The sequence below is a fragment of the Gracilinanus agilis genome, chromosome 6, assembly GCF_016433145.1.
Source record: "Gracilinanus agilis isolate LMUSP501 chromosome 6, AgileGrace, whole genome shotgun sequence".
Taxonomy (NCBI): domain Eukaryota; kingdom Metazoa; phylum Chordata; class Mammalia; order Didelphimorphia; family Didelphidae; genus Gracilinanus; species Gracilinanus agilis.
The window spans coordinates 102,719,941-102,735,505 of record NC_058135.1 but is presented as its reverse complement, the minus strand read 5'-3'; positions in this window follow the sequence as shown (position 1 = coordinate 102,735,505).

Below are 15,565 nucleotides of genomic sequence, written 5' to 3'. Positions count from 1 at the left end.
TTCCTTCCTTCCTTCCTTCCTTCCTTCCTTCCTTCCTTCCTTCCTTCCTTCCTTCCTTCCTTCCTTCTTCCCTTCCTCCCTTCATTCCTCCCTCCCTCTTTCCCTCTCCCCCCTCCCCCCTCTCTCTCCTGCTTTGAAATTGATTCTATGTATTAGTTCCATTATCAAAGAGTGATAAGCATTAGGCAAATGGAATTAAGTGACTTGTCTAGGATCACACAGCTAGGAAGTGTCTGAGGCTAGATTTGAACCCATCTTCATGACTGACTTTCTATCCACTGGGCTACCTAGCTGCCTCTGAGTAATAATATCTATAGAAGCTTTCTTTCAGATTTGTTATGAGTCTATGATGACAATGTATACAAAGTACTTCATAAACCTTAAAGTTTCGTGTAGACATCAGTTGTTATTCATAGCAACATAGGGGATAAAATCTGAATAGGATACTTTTTAGAGCAAGGTTCTTGCCTTTTTTTGGGATTTTATGGTACCCTTCAGCAGTCTGTTGAAATTCATAAGCTTCTTCAAATAATATTGTTAAATGCATAATGTAAAATATATATGATCATACAGGAAATCAATATTAAAACATAATTACAAAAATATTTAAAAAACAAGTTCATAGACCCCAGGTTTAGAGACTAACTGAGAAACCCGGTGTTCAAAGAAACTTTCTCCATCAATCTACCTATCCTTTAAATTCAAAATCAAATACTACTTCTTTTAGGGAGCCTCTCCTAACTTCCCATGGGCACCAACTCCCCTTAATAATTCCCCCGTTTTCCCAAGTCCTGCACAGACCACACAGGGACATTAGGAGAAGTTAGATTATTCCGTGAGAACCTTTGAACTTGAAATAGATACTAACATCTCATCCTATAACTATCTTTTTCGTCATTGTCATTTGAGATCTCCTATAAAAACATATCTCACGAGTGAGGTTTTTTAGCTCTATGTCAAGAAAAAAGAAAGGGCTCATTCCAGCTTCTATCCCCATAACTGTCAAGAAATGTCTGTTTTTGTAGAATCATGCGGCTTAAATTATAGGGCTCAAATGCAAGATCAAGACATCATCAAACCAGGGTAAAAGCTCAAATATTTTCACTTTTTTCACTAACCCACAGCCCTAGATTATCTTCAGAAAGGTAACAGTTTTCTTAATTGCAGGGGCACTGAGTATATGCCCTTCTGGGCACTGCCCTTTTGACATTGGCAGGATCTTGAGCATCTCCCTGCAGGTTCCTGTAAAATGGAAGAGATCATCTCAATTGTTTCTTGACAGGCAAATGAAGGACAACCCAGCAGGCTCCTGTCTCCCTAACAAATATTAGTTCCAGAAGCCTTTGCAATGACAACATCCTGTCAGTCTCAAGTGATCATTCTTAAAAGCTCAAGTATATCAATTCTGTAGCATCAGCTACCCCTTGTACTGTCTCTCCTGTGAGTGACAAGATAAAGGTTAATCTTTCTTACCTGCCAGGCTTTAGATTTGGAACAGTAGATGCTTCTGACATAGTCTGTATACCACAGATAACTAGCAACAAGGCACAACCCACAGTTTGAGACAAGTCTCAGAATGTGCTGATGCCCACGGTAATCAAAGCTGGGTTACAAACTGCCTGCTTGCACATTTTGCAGGGTCTCTACTACTTTGTGCTTCTAAGTAAACATGCCAACTGTTCTCAGCTTTTATTAGATGCCCTTTAGCTTATCATTAAATATACTGTGTCTTCCAGCACCCACATACTTGCCTGCTATATCCCAACTGAAATCTCCCTTACCAGTAATGTTACCATGACAATACACTTTGGCATTTAATATAATAATAGTAATAATAATAACAATAATAATAATTCCCCTTTCTATACCATTTTGTTTTATAAAGATTTTTTCTTCACAATTATCCTGCTAGGTATAACAAATAGTAATAGTTTTCCTTTGTGACAGATAAGGCAAATGGGGCTTAGAGGAAGCAGCCAATCATTTTTAGAACTGGGACTTGAACTCAGGTCTTTTGGTTCTATATACAACATTTTCATTTTAAAGAATTTTTTCTATGAATATTCAGAGTGAGAGTTGAAATACTGCTCTTGAGGGATAATTACAAAGATAGAAAAATTGCCTTGGCATTGAAATACACCACTTGCTACTCCCAAACCCACTTGATTTTCTCTAATCCAATATGCCTTCCTGGCAGTAGCCATGCTCCTGGTGCCCACATATGGGATTTGGCTTATATAGAAACAAAACTACTGGAATCAAAGATATTAAATTGCAGATAGTAAAATCAGCCAACTTATCCACTAGTGATTAAATTTATCATTAGGCAGTATGTCAGTATAAATTCAGAAGACAATACTTTTGGATGTATGATATCACCAGAAGACTGGTGTTTTGTAGAAAAGACTTTCTTTTTGTACTTCTGGAAAGGTCTTGTTTTTTGTTTTTAATCTTCATAGATTATTAAAATTCACTCATTTATTTCTCTTATTGCTCCCAAGTCAGGTTAATATGACATGGAAAAATATATATACGTACACATACATATATGTTTATGCTCATATGTTTGTATATACATATACATGAACTTGGAACCATGGCATATAAGAATAGAAATTGACCTAAAAGATCATCTAGTCCAGTGTCTTAATTTCATTTATTTCTAAACTTTTATTTTTTTATTTTTAAATAATTTTCTATAGTTACATGATTCATGTTCTCCCCATCCTCTCTTCTCTCCCCTCTCCCAGAGCTGGGTTATTCATGTATTATATTGCTCAATGCCTATTTCTATATTATTCATATTTGTAATAGAATGATCTTTTAAAATCAGCCTCCCAAATCATATACCAATATAAATATGTGATAGATCACATGTTTTTCTTCTGCATTTCCACTCCCAAAGTTCTTTCTCTGGATGTGGATAGTGTTCTTTTTCATAAGTTCCACAGAATTATACAGGATCATTGCATTGCTACTGGTAGCAAAGTCAATTACATTTGATCGTTCCACAGTGTTTCAGTTTTTGTGTACAGTGTTCTGGTTCTCCTCATTTCTCTTCATTTTACAAGAGAGAAAATTGTTCCAGGGAAGGGAAATGATTTGTTCAAGGCCACACAGAGTTAGTGGCAATGCTGGGATATGAACCCAAGTTTCTTGGTTTCTTGCCAAGCTTAGTGAGTTGAGCTCCCCTCATGCCCAAGGCACTATTTGATAGCAAATTGGATCTTAGAAAGGCATATTAAAATGTTCAGGCCACCAAGCTTTTACTGTATGACCTTAGTAATAAACTCAATATTCTGGGTGTAGAATAGAGCTCTTTGGGAAATGGGTTTTAGAACTGGAAGGGATTTTGGAGGCCTTCTAACCTTTTCATTTTTCAGATGAAATAAATGAAGTAATTTTCCCAAGGTCATATAGCTAGCTGGCAGAACTTAGGTCTCTTGACTCATTTAAGTCCTCTTTTCATTATAACAGTGCCTAATTTCTCCAGCTGTTCTCCATGGCCCAATAACTATGTTTAGTGACAGTCCCTTTTCTTATATCAACTACCTCAAGCTGTCTAGTGCATGTTCAGATCTCTCAAGGAATGATCTCTCATCCTAAAGTTAAGCCTAACCCTTTAATTCTACCTCATTCAGTGGCTTGAGTTTGGATCTAGGAAGAGCAGGGCCTTGGTCAGAGCTGGACCTCTGGAACTCCAGTTCTATTATGTGGCTTTTCAATCTGGCCCATTATCTCATACCCAAGTGCTTGTCTTTCTAGATAAACTCTTCCATTCCCCAGGATTGAGTTATGGATGCAAGGCAGCATGGTCCCTACTGGAGTCTAAAGCACTAGCCTCATTTTTAGAGGCACAATCCTGATTAGGTGACTACAGGTAAACCGCTTTTCTATCTTCTTTGTGCTTTCACATCTCTAACATAGGTTACTAATAATCAGGAGGATTTTTGCAAAACCTGTGGCATCATTAGTCAAATCTGAATTAGAAAACAAGAAAGAAAATTACATGGGGCAGCTAGGTGGTGCAGAGGATAGAGTGCCAAACTTGGAGTTGAGATTATCTGGGTTCAAATCTGGCTGCAGATATTTTGTGGCTGTGTGACCCTAAACAAGTCACTCAATTCTAATGGCGTAGCCCTTGACGTTCTTCTGTCTTAGAATTGATGCTAAGACAGAAACTAATGGTATAAAAACTATTAGAAAAAGAAAGGGACTCAAGCAATAAGTTACCATGTAGAAGAGACTTTCTTTTTGTCCTTCTGGAAATGTGCACCTGCCAGCTGGAATCCTGGGCTCTGTTCCAGGCTGTCTCTTCTGAGCAGGGTCCAGGCTAAGCTACCTGAAGTGTGCTGTTCAGCACTCTCAGACGTCTGCTGGGTCCTAAAAGATGCAATATGAGTTAGTTAGAGTGGGTCTCCTCCTCCTCCTCTGACCAAGGTGAAGACAAAGGACACAGAGTATTCCAGGTTGACCATGGGGGAAATGTTTTTAATCAGCTACAATGCATCTCTGGCTGCGAAGGGAGAGGTGGAGGGGTAGGAAAGAGAGGAGGTGGTAAGAGGTTCTGGCATACAAGAAGACAAAAGGTCTGAGATCTGGTCCCAGCTTTGCCTTTATGTGTGTCATTTGGGGGTAGTTGCTTAACTATTCTCTATCTACTTCAGTTGTCCAGTTTCTTTCAGGTACTACTTTCTACACAAAGCCTTTCTCAAAGCCTCTATCTGTTACTGCCTTCTTCCCCTTCCCCAAAATTATCCTCCACTTATTTTGTATCTATTTTTGTATTATCCCTTGTGAGATCCATTTTGTGTCTCCCTAATTCTATAACTGTTGTTTCTCTGGGGCAGGTAGTGTTATATTCACAATCTGGGAAGTGATGGATGCCACCTTGACTGACAGGGATGGCAGTTGGAAGACTTGGAATGTTCCCAGGTGCCATGAGCCAGGGGCAAAAGTTGGTTGGCCCCACGGTATAAATACCCCTGACAGCCACTTTGAGGGGGTCTCTCTGGAGGTCTCTGGATAGGAGTCTCTGGACTAGGAAATCTCTGAGTGGGTGGTTGAAGAAAGGCAGGGAGAGCTATGAAGAAGAGGGTAGGAATATTTCCTGATAGACTGTGAGAGCTAGTGCATCACCAACACTGGTAGTGAGAAAGCTGAGAGAATAAGATCATCAATACAGCTGCATCAATAGCTTCCCTATTCTCTGGCTTGGCTGTGTCCAGGTCCAGCCAGAGTAGTGGGAGTGAGCAAATCTCCAGCTTCCACCTGATCAATAGCCTCCAGTCCTGATTGCCAACTAGTTTATAGATAATAGATCAATAGGGTCTCCAATCCCCAATTCTTGTCTTTGTTATCCTTTCCCTGAGTATAGATAAAGACAGTTCAACAACAAGAACCTTCCTAAGTGGTCTTTATATCACAGGCCTTGGGAAGGGAGTCAAACGCAGTCAGATGCTAAATGTCATCCAAGGCAAATCAACAACCCAATAGATAGTAAGCTCTTCCAGATCAGGGATAGTTTCAGTTTTGCTTATGTATCCCTGGTTGATTAATGTAAAGTGAGGGGGCTAGATTCATTCTGTGGTACAATCCAATGTAAAGGACTTCTCTACTAGCAGTAATCCAGTGATCCAGGATGACTCAGAGGGGTTTATGAGAAAGAATGCTATCCACATCCAGAGAAAGAACTCTGGGAGTGGAAAGACAGAAGAAAAATAACTGCTTGATCACATGGGTTGATGGGGATATGATTGAGGATGTAGACTCTAAAGGACCACCCCAGTGCAAGTATCAATAATATGGAAATAGGTCTTGATCAATGACCCATGTAAAACCCAGTGGAATTGTGCATCTGCTATGGGAAGAGAGTGGGGAGAGGGGAGGGAAAGAGCATGAATCTTGTAACCATGGAAAAATCTCCAAAATTAATTAATTAAAAAATCAATATAAATAAATAAATTAATTAATTAAATAAACATTTCAAAGATTAAAACAACAACAACAAATTCTGATGTTAAGTTTCTGCTGTATTCTCTCCTGAGCTCTATTCTTTTGGGTTGTGAGCAGACCATTGGCAATCTTTCCTCAAATGATGTAATGGGGAATTCTATGTATGCCTTTTATATCTTCTTTTCAATCCTCTGGGAGCAAAAGAATGAGTCTCTATTCCCCTTTGGGAGTCCTTAGGTGACAAGAAGAATAGTTAGGAGGTTCCTTCTTGACAGCAGAACTTTTGCTAATCAATAATGGCAAGGTACTTCCAGGTCTCCACCACTGAAAATATGTCAACTGAGTCTTCTTGATTATTTGTCTCTATTGAAGTCCCAGAGAATCATCTTGCCAACCATGGAGCTTGGCTCATTTTGCTGTATCCCTTGAGGGCTGATTTTTCAAGCTGAGGGTTCTTAATTACCCTTATCAAAACAATCGCATTATCTATGGGTCCTTTGGAACCCCGAGATCCCACTCTCCTAGGCCACTGGCCATAACTTTGCTAATGCTTCTATTTTCTTTTTTGTAGGCATAATTGTCCCTTGGTTTTTTTTTTTTCAGAGTGGGCTTTTGCTTGCAGAAATCTTATCCCTGTAATTTGAGGAGTTGCTCACCTCCCAGGGTATTTCTGACCTGAATTCTGGCCAACCGTGTCTTCCTAAGTCAGCAAGTTTCCTCCAAATATTATCACTAAGTGTTTCCTGTGTGAAATCCTGTCCTTTCCAATGTTGTTAGAAGTAGGAAGTTGCAAAAATCAGGTGTGCATTTAGATAGGACTTTTCCTTTTCCCAGCCAACTGCTTAGGAATCCTTAGGGCTCGGTGAGACCAGGGGAAAGCTGATGGTAGATGCATCAGTCCAACTGATGAGAATCTGTCCTTCCCAAGGTTATACAGAGTGTCCAGGGTTGGATGACATCCACAAAGCAGATTGGGTAGGTTTCCATGATGTTAAACTGCTGGACAGAGTTTCCAGGGAGGGGTAAGGTTCTGCTACTTCCCTCTGAACCCTGGAAAGTGAAAAAAAAGGGCAAGGTATCCAACCAATTCCTAGGATGTATAGCTCTTCAAGAGAGTAGCTGGAAATAGAGGATTTGTCCCTTAATGGCCTCAAATAAGAGTGGGATAGAAAATCTTTAAAGCTAAAGATTTTGCTGTAATCTTGGGCAGAAATGGCACGTGCCCATTAGATTTTAATTGTACTCAAAAATTACTCCCCAAAATCTTTTTTCTAATTCTCCATACCAGAGGCAGCTTGAAATAGTAAATAGCATTTTGGACCAGGAGTCAGGAAGACTTGGGTTCAAATCACACTTCTGACACTAGCTGTGGGATTATGGGAAAATCACTTAACCTTTCTGAGTGTCTGGCTGTTCTCTAAGATCAAATTCTAAGTGATAATAGTTCCTACTCTAATGAAACTACAGGTTATTGATAAACTTGTGCAATTTTGAATAGTGTGAATAATAAATCTCTTGAAGTGATTCAATATATTCAAATTCACACTATTTGATATTTAATTTCATAAAATATCATACTTGGTTCTAGCCCAATGGAAATATGCAATAAAAATTGGAAAAAATGCTACTATCCAAGGAATTCATCACGAACATTAACTGGGATCTCATTGTATTTAAGATATACACATATTTTTGTATTTAAAAGAGCTGAATTTTTTCTAAAGCTTTAATTATTGGTAGGTTTTTAATGACATTGATTCTCAAAGTCTACTGAGAGTCTTTTTTCAGTGTAACCGGTACTTATAAACAGAGGGTTTGGAGCTCAAAGCAATAGTTTTCTATCATGGCTCAATAAATATCCATTTACATCTGGCATGAAGATGGCTTCTTTCTTGAAAATAGACTGGGGATATTTCTCCAGGCTAGCATCAAAGGACACGTAACAACTGCAATTAGGATTAATTTAGGAAAGTCCTGTGCAGCTTATTCTCTTAGAGATCTTTCAGGTAGATGTCTAATTAGGATGCTCAGGTTCCTCTATATTTACCTGTATATTTTTGGCACTTAGGTATGGTGTAGTGGGAAGGACATTGCGCTTTGAGATCAGAAAATTGGGGCTTGAATCCTGGTTCTACCTCTTACTGGCTGTGTAACCCAGTGTTCACATTTATAAAATGAAGATAATATTTACACTTCCTGACTCATAAAATTGTGAGGATCAAATGAATTCATTTTTCTCTAGAACCCTGAAATGCCATCTAAATGCCAGCTATTAATATTATTAGCACTTTAGCGAATCAAATTCATTTCCTTCAGCATGATAACGGAGGAACTGCAACTATTTCTTGATAACAAAGACCCATTTTACTGGGTTGAAAAATGTGAATGAGCTGGTCCTCCCATTATCATTATTGATATTTCCCAAATGCATTATTGGAAAACTAGGAAATTCCTGATTGTAAATATGACTTGACTCTAAAGACAGCTCAAGAAAGAATGATGCAGTTACGTTTTGGAGGCAGCTAGATGTCTCAGTGGATAGAATGTTGGGCTTAGAGTTAGGAAGAGTTCAAATTTAGTCTTAGACAATTACTAGTTGTGTGACCTTGGGTAAGCCACTTAACCTCTGTTTATCTAGGAGGCAGCAAGGTGACTCAGGAGTTAGCATGTTGGGCATGAAGTCAGGACAACTTGAGTTTAAATTTGTCCTCAGATGGACTAGTTGTGTGATGGTGGGCAAGTCAAGTCACTTAACCTTTGCCTTAATCTGCTAGAGAAGAAAATGACAAACCACTCCAATATCCTTGTCAAGAAAATGCCATGGATAGCCTGGCTTATGAAGTCATGAAAAGTCAGATATTACTGAATAATTGAACAAGAAAAAGATTGTGCTAGGACTTGAGTGAGGAAGATTTGAGTTCAAATTTGACTTCAGATATTTTCTAAATATGTAACCCTGGGCAAGTCCCACAATTTCTATCCCAGTTTTCTCATCTGTAGACTGATGGAAATAAACAGCACCTACCTTGTAGGGTTGCTATGAGGATAAAAATGAGATTGTATTTGTAAAACACTTTGTAAATTTTAAAGTAATATCTTAATGCTAATGTTAATGAAGATGATGATGTTGGCATTCTTCACTAACAGATCCTAAGCTCTTTACAGGTAGATCCAGCCAGAAGCAAAGAATCAAATGAACTTGTCTTCGGATATTGTTAGGGGGCTAAAGGCTCTATTACTTGAAGCAGTTATATAGCATGTTTGTTTCCCTAGAACAGAATGTTTTGGTTTCTTTACAAGTTAGGGTTAGAAAGAGGCATGTTTACATAAACACTTTATAAGAAAGCCCGCCTGGGCAAAAAATTGGAAAATGAGGGGATGCCCTTCAATTGGGGAATGGCTGAACAAATTGTGGTATCTGTTGCTGATGGAATACTATTGTGCTCTGCAATGAACGGATAACTGTAACTAAATAATAGAGGAGCTGGTGGTACAAGTGAGTCACATGCGCCTGGGAGCCTGTAACTGCAGTAGCAGGTGATTTGGGGCTGTCAGGGATGTGTAGCCTGAGCCGTGATGCCCAGTCAGTCTCCCTGCTACCTATAGGATCCTTTAAGGTGGAGAGTGAGGGGCCCCTCCCTGCTGGAGTAACTGCCTTCCTGTTGGGTGGAAGCACAACTCAATAGGAAGTGGAGCTCACACACTTCCTGGATACAGTGGAGGCTTGCCCAGTACTTCCTTTAAAGTTAGCTGGTTGATATTCTCCCCTCTCCTCAACCCCTTAGCCTAGGGTGATGTTATAATAATTACAGAAACTCTCAGTTGCAGGCTAAGGGTTTTATTTTAACTTGAAGGGGAAACTGAGGAAAGAGGGTTTAGGGTCTTGAGAAGCTGTTGCTAGGGGTGACTGGAAAGTGTTGGCAAATGGACCTAGAAGGTAAGGTCAGGCTGAGGAAACCAGCTCTCAGCCAGAGATAATTTGGCACTGCCCTGATGTTAATGATCCACCAGCTAAACAGATATAGTTGATGAATTGGTTTAGGGGTGTCCCTGTTGCTAGGCTACTCTAAGCTAAATCTTGCCCACTTTCCACAACCCAAATCTCCCTTCAAGCTCCCTTCAAGCTCCCTTCAACCTCCTGGGGTCCCCAAGGGGAAGTCAGGGGTAGCTGGGTGTCTGGGTGAGGTCAAGGAAATCAGAACCCCCAGGTTGGCTTTGCAGGCGTTTTTATAGTCCCAGTTCAACTGTCAGCTCCTGGGACTGGCACCTGCCAGGCCAGAGTTCCATTCTCCTAGCTGACAGGATTGCCTAGGGTAATATTGCCAATGCAAGAAACCTTGCATAAATCCTGCTTAACAGCTCAAAAGAATAATGAACTGGAAGAATTCCATGTAAACTTGAACGACCTCCAGGAATTGATACAAAGTGAAAGGAGCAGAACAAGGAGAACCTTGTACGCAGAGACTGATACACTGTGGTACAATCAAATGTCATGGACTTCTCTACTAGCAGCAATGCAAAGATCCAGGATGACTCAGAGGGACTTATGAGAAAGAATGCATCTACATTCAGAGGAAGAACTCTGGAAGTGGAAACAGGGAAGAAAAACAACTGCTTCAACACATGGGTCGATGGAGATGTGATTGGGTATGTAGACTCTAAATGATCACCCTAGTGCAAATATCAATAATATGGAAATAGGTCTTGATCAATGACACATGTAAAATCCAGTGGAATTGTGCATTTGCTACAGGAGGCGTGTGGGGAGAGGGGAGGGAAAAACATGAATCTTGTAACCATGGAAAAATATCCTAAATTAATTCATTAAATAAAAAAAATTTAAAGATCAGAAAAAATAAAATAAAATAAAAAAAGAAAGCCCACCTGTATCTAAGATGAGGGCATATGTAATCACTCTTTCAGGAGGGAATACCTTCTCAAGAGAGGGAAGGACTGGGGAAAAGTACTAAAATATTAAGGAGAAGCCACCAGATGCAGTGGAATGAATGCTGGATCTGGGAGCTAGCCCAGAAAGAATGGGGTTTAAGTTCTGACCCTGTTCTTCACAACCTAGCCTTTTTTTACCCTTTCTAGTCTTTTTTAGATTATAAGCCCCTCCAAATACTCCACAACTGATCCAACTCTTCTGGTCTACTTGTTTCTTGAACCTGGCACTTCTCTTGGCTATCTCTTATGCCTGGAAACTTTTCTCTCTTCCTTTTAGCCTCTTGGTGTCTCTGGCTGCCTTCATGATGTAGCTCAGATCTTACCTTTTTCAGGAAGCCTTTCCTGTTCCCCCACCCCACTGCAGCTGCTCTGAGATGATGTCCCATCTACTGTGTATATAACGTGGATGTACCTAGTTAATTGTGTGTTTTCTTCCTCCTTAGGATATGAGATCCTTGAGATCAGGGAATGTTTTGGTCTTTCTTTACATCCCCAGCTCTTGGGTCAGTGCCTGGCAGATAATAATGAATAATTAAAATATATAATTAGTATAATCATAATAATTAAGTGCCTAGAACTTAATATATATGTGTTGACTGGTTGACATGGGTGACCCTACATCTGTTTTCTCATCTTTCAAATGATTATGAGAATAGCATGCACCTATGAAGAGAGACTGAAGTGAGATAATACCCACAAATTATGATTATCATCAGAATTATGGTTCTGATTATTACTATAGGGGATCAGCCCAGAGGAGAGGTGGTACAGGATTATCTATTAGGACACCAATAATGGCTAGGTGGTTAGAGCTGGTGATAAAAGAAGACTATGGAAAAGGTTAACAGGAATATTTCATAGAAAGCAGGATCTCATATCTTCTGTTGTTCAATTGTTTCCAACTCTTTATGATGCCATTTGGAGTTTTTTGGCCAGGGTATTGGGAGGTTTTGCCATTTCCTTCTCCAACTCACTTTACAGATGAGGAAATAGACTAACAGAGTTAAGTGACTTGCCCAGGGTGACATAGCTAGTGGGTATCTAAGGTCAGATTTGAACTCAAGAAGATGAATCTTCTTGACTTCAGGCTTGGTGCTCTACCTACTACATCCAGCACCTGGCTGCTACAACATGTGGCTTGCATCTTAGCTTTTCATGACTTACCCTATTAACCTTACATTCTCAGGATGGTAGGAAACAGTTTTTTACTTCATATTTATTTCAATGTTATATCCTAAATGCCTAGTAAAAGGAATGCTTTTTTACCTTCATATAGTTAGCTCTGCTTACCTCCCCATACTTACAAGACTGAGCCTAAAGATTCCTTTCCCCCCTGGCCCAATCTAGTTCATTCTGAGTCACTGTTAAATATTCTCCAAAGGCAAGTCAAATTTCTTATAAATGCATGCTCATGGATAGCAAGGGACAGGCAAAACAGAATAGATGGCTCTATACTAACTCATTCCCATCTACTAGAAAAATAACTTTAAGCATATGCCCTACTGATAGAGGAGGGTGAGTAAATTTTTGATATGTATGAAGAGGGGTGTGTTATATTTGCTTTAGTGAGGCAGCATGGGGTAGGGGGAAGATAGCTGAATGAGAAATCATGGGATGATATAGAAAAAAATCACATCAGGCTCTGGATTCAGAGGATCTGGGTTTGAATCAAAACTTGGATGCTTTTTTACCTGTGTGAGCTTGAGTGAAACCAATCTTTACTTCCTGGGTCAATACTTGTCATTTAAAAAATATGAGGACAGAACTATATGGCCTTTAGAGTCCCCTCTAGCTTCCCGTTAATGGTCCCATGTTTGGAAACATTTTGGTTCAAGTACTGCGTGTGACATATGTTGGCTGTGTGATGCTTAGGTAAGTCACTTTCAGTGCCCCTAGGAAACTCCAGAAGGCTATAGATTGAGTTTGTCAGTCTGCAGTGTTAGAAGTTTACATACTGGGAGTTCCCTGTATCATTGAACTGACAGGTTCTGACTCTCCTCCTCCCTCTACCCCCCCATCCCCCACCATTGGAATCATTGAATCAGAGATAGCTGGGGAGGACCTTTAGAGATCCATCAAGTTCAATGCCTTTGTTTTATGTATGGAGAAACTGAGGTTTTTGAAAGGTCAACATTTTTGTTCCAAGGTTTCATAGTTAATGGCAGAGCCAGGTCTGCCAAGTCTCCTGGTTGCTCTTTTCACCACAGGGTTATGTTAAATTTTGAATATTGAAATAAACATTTAATGAATAAATTCAATTTTCTGCTATAGTTAATCTGATTAATAATTCATCAGGATAAAAAAGATGCTTTGTCCTTTGAGTCTGAAGTTACAGGGTTGGGGACTTTTTTTCTTTTTGTTTCTCATTCTCAGCATGACTTTTGGTTAAACTTGGGTCTATTCTCTGATATCTGGATTGAATCTTTGACTCATCCAAAAGCATTTTGATTTTAATTTAGAAATAATGGGTGGGGACAGATGTTCTCTTAGAGATAAACCATGAATTATAAAGAAATACTCTTCTCCCATTACCTCTGCTTGGATCTCCGATTAAATCTATGACTCAAGTATAGCTGTTAAATACAGGAGGCAAAGGAACTCCTTAAACTAATTTCAAATCAATGCCTTAATCTAATGCCATGTTCAGGGTTGTGTTTCTCATGGTAGGTGACATGAAGATCACCTAAGGCCAGATGGGAAATTCTGCCCCAAACTTTCCAGATGGTAAAAGGGCATAAAATAGTCCTTGGAAAACAACTGTCCTGCAATTATCTTTTCAAATTCAGGTATGTGTCAAATCTATCAAATATCAAATAGGCTTGTCAGCCTGTGAATTAAAGGAGTAGCAATGGAAGCTAGAATGTTTGGATCCTAGATTTAGAATTAGAGGTGACCTCGGCAGTCTTAAGTCAAATCATTTCATTTTACAAACTTGGAAACTGAGACTCAGAGGGAGAAGTTAACAACTTGCCCAAGGTCAAATAGATCATGAGTGCCAGGAGTAAGAGCTAATCTGGATGATTCACGTTGAGGAGCAGAATCAGACCCAAGGGCATTGTGACATAGGTGAAATTCTGGGCTCTGCCTAGCAGTGAGCCTCTAATTCTTTTTTGATGGTCCTTTTTATCTCCTGCCCTAAGAAAATCAATCAATCAATTTTATACTGAGGATGGGACAAGGGCAGCTAGGTGGCACAGTGGACAGAGCACTGGTCCTAGAAGACATCTTCCTACGTTCAAATCCAGTCTCATACACTTACTAGCTGTGTGACCCTGGACAAATCACTTAACCCCGTTTGCCTTAGTTTCCTCATCTATAAAATAAGTCAGTGAAGAAAGTGGCAAACCAGTCTAGGATCTTGGCCAAGAAAACCCCAAATGGGGTCATGAAGAGTGGAACACAACTGAAACAACTCAGCAACAAATGCTTATGTCTCCAGAAGTGCTGAAATTTTAATTAGTCCTCATTTATGCATAGTAAGGTTTATAAAGCACTTCACAGACATTGTCTTTTTTGAAATTTGCAATGAAGTATTGACTGAATTTATTATTTTCTCCATCTTACAGAGGAGGAAAGTGAGTCTCCAAGTCAGTGACAGAAGTAGAATTTGAATGCAGATCTTTCTGACTCTAAGTACCAGCACTCTATCTACTATAAGAGGCAGTTGCAACTGAGTCTGGAGTTAGACATCTGGGGTCAAATCCTCTAATTTACTATCTGTATAGCATTGGGTAAGGAATTTTAACTCTCTTGAATACAGTTTCTGTGTGTGTAAAATCAGAAGGTTGAGCGAGACAGTCTCTGAGATCTCTTCTAGTCCCAAATCTGTGTCCTGTGATGCTTTAACATCAGGAACTCTTAATCCTTCTTGTGTCCTGGATGCCTTTGGTATCTGATGGAGCCTGGGCACCCTTCTCAGGATGTTTTCAAATGCATAAAATAAAATATGTATAATTGCAAAGGAAACCCGTTTCTACTGAAATATAGTCATCTTTCTGTCTTTATCATCTCTCATCTATTCATCCATCTCTATCTATTATTTTTCTATTTATCATCTATCCACCTCTTTCTCTTTATCTATACATATACATTGAACTATACATACTGTATATATGTGTGTTTAGATGTATGTGCATATATACACATATATACATACATGTAGGGCAGCTAAGAGTTTAGGGTTTGTATCTAGCCTCAGGCACTCACTAGCTGTTTCTCCTTGGACAAGTCACTTAACCCCGTTTGCCTCAGCTTACTCATCTGTAAAAATGAGCTGGAGAAAGAAATGTCAAACCCCTCTAGTATCTTTGCTAATAAAACCCTGGATGTGATTAAAAATTATTAAACAACAAACATTCCAATATGTGTGTAGCATGAACATACATGCATAGATGTGTGTAGATGTATGTGTAGAGAGGTATAAATATGTACGTGCATTTATATATGCATATGCACACATACATGCATGTATATCTATATACATATATAACTGTATACATAATCATGAATAGAGTACAGATCTGTAGATCTGTATCCAGATCTCTGTATCCAGAATCCAGAAAGATCTGAATTCAAATCTTGTTTCTGTTACTATCTCAGAGTCTCTTTCCTCTCTCTCTCTCTCTCTCTCTCTCTCTCTCTCTCTCTCTCTCTCTCTCTCTCT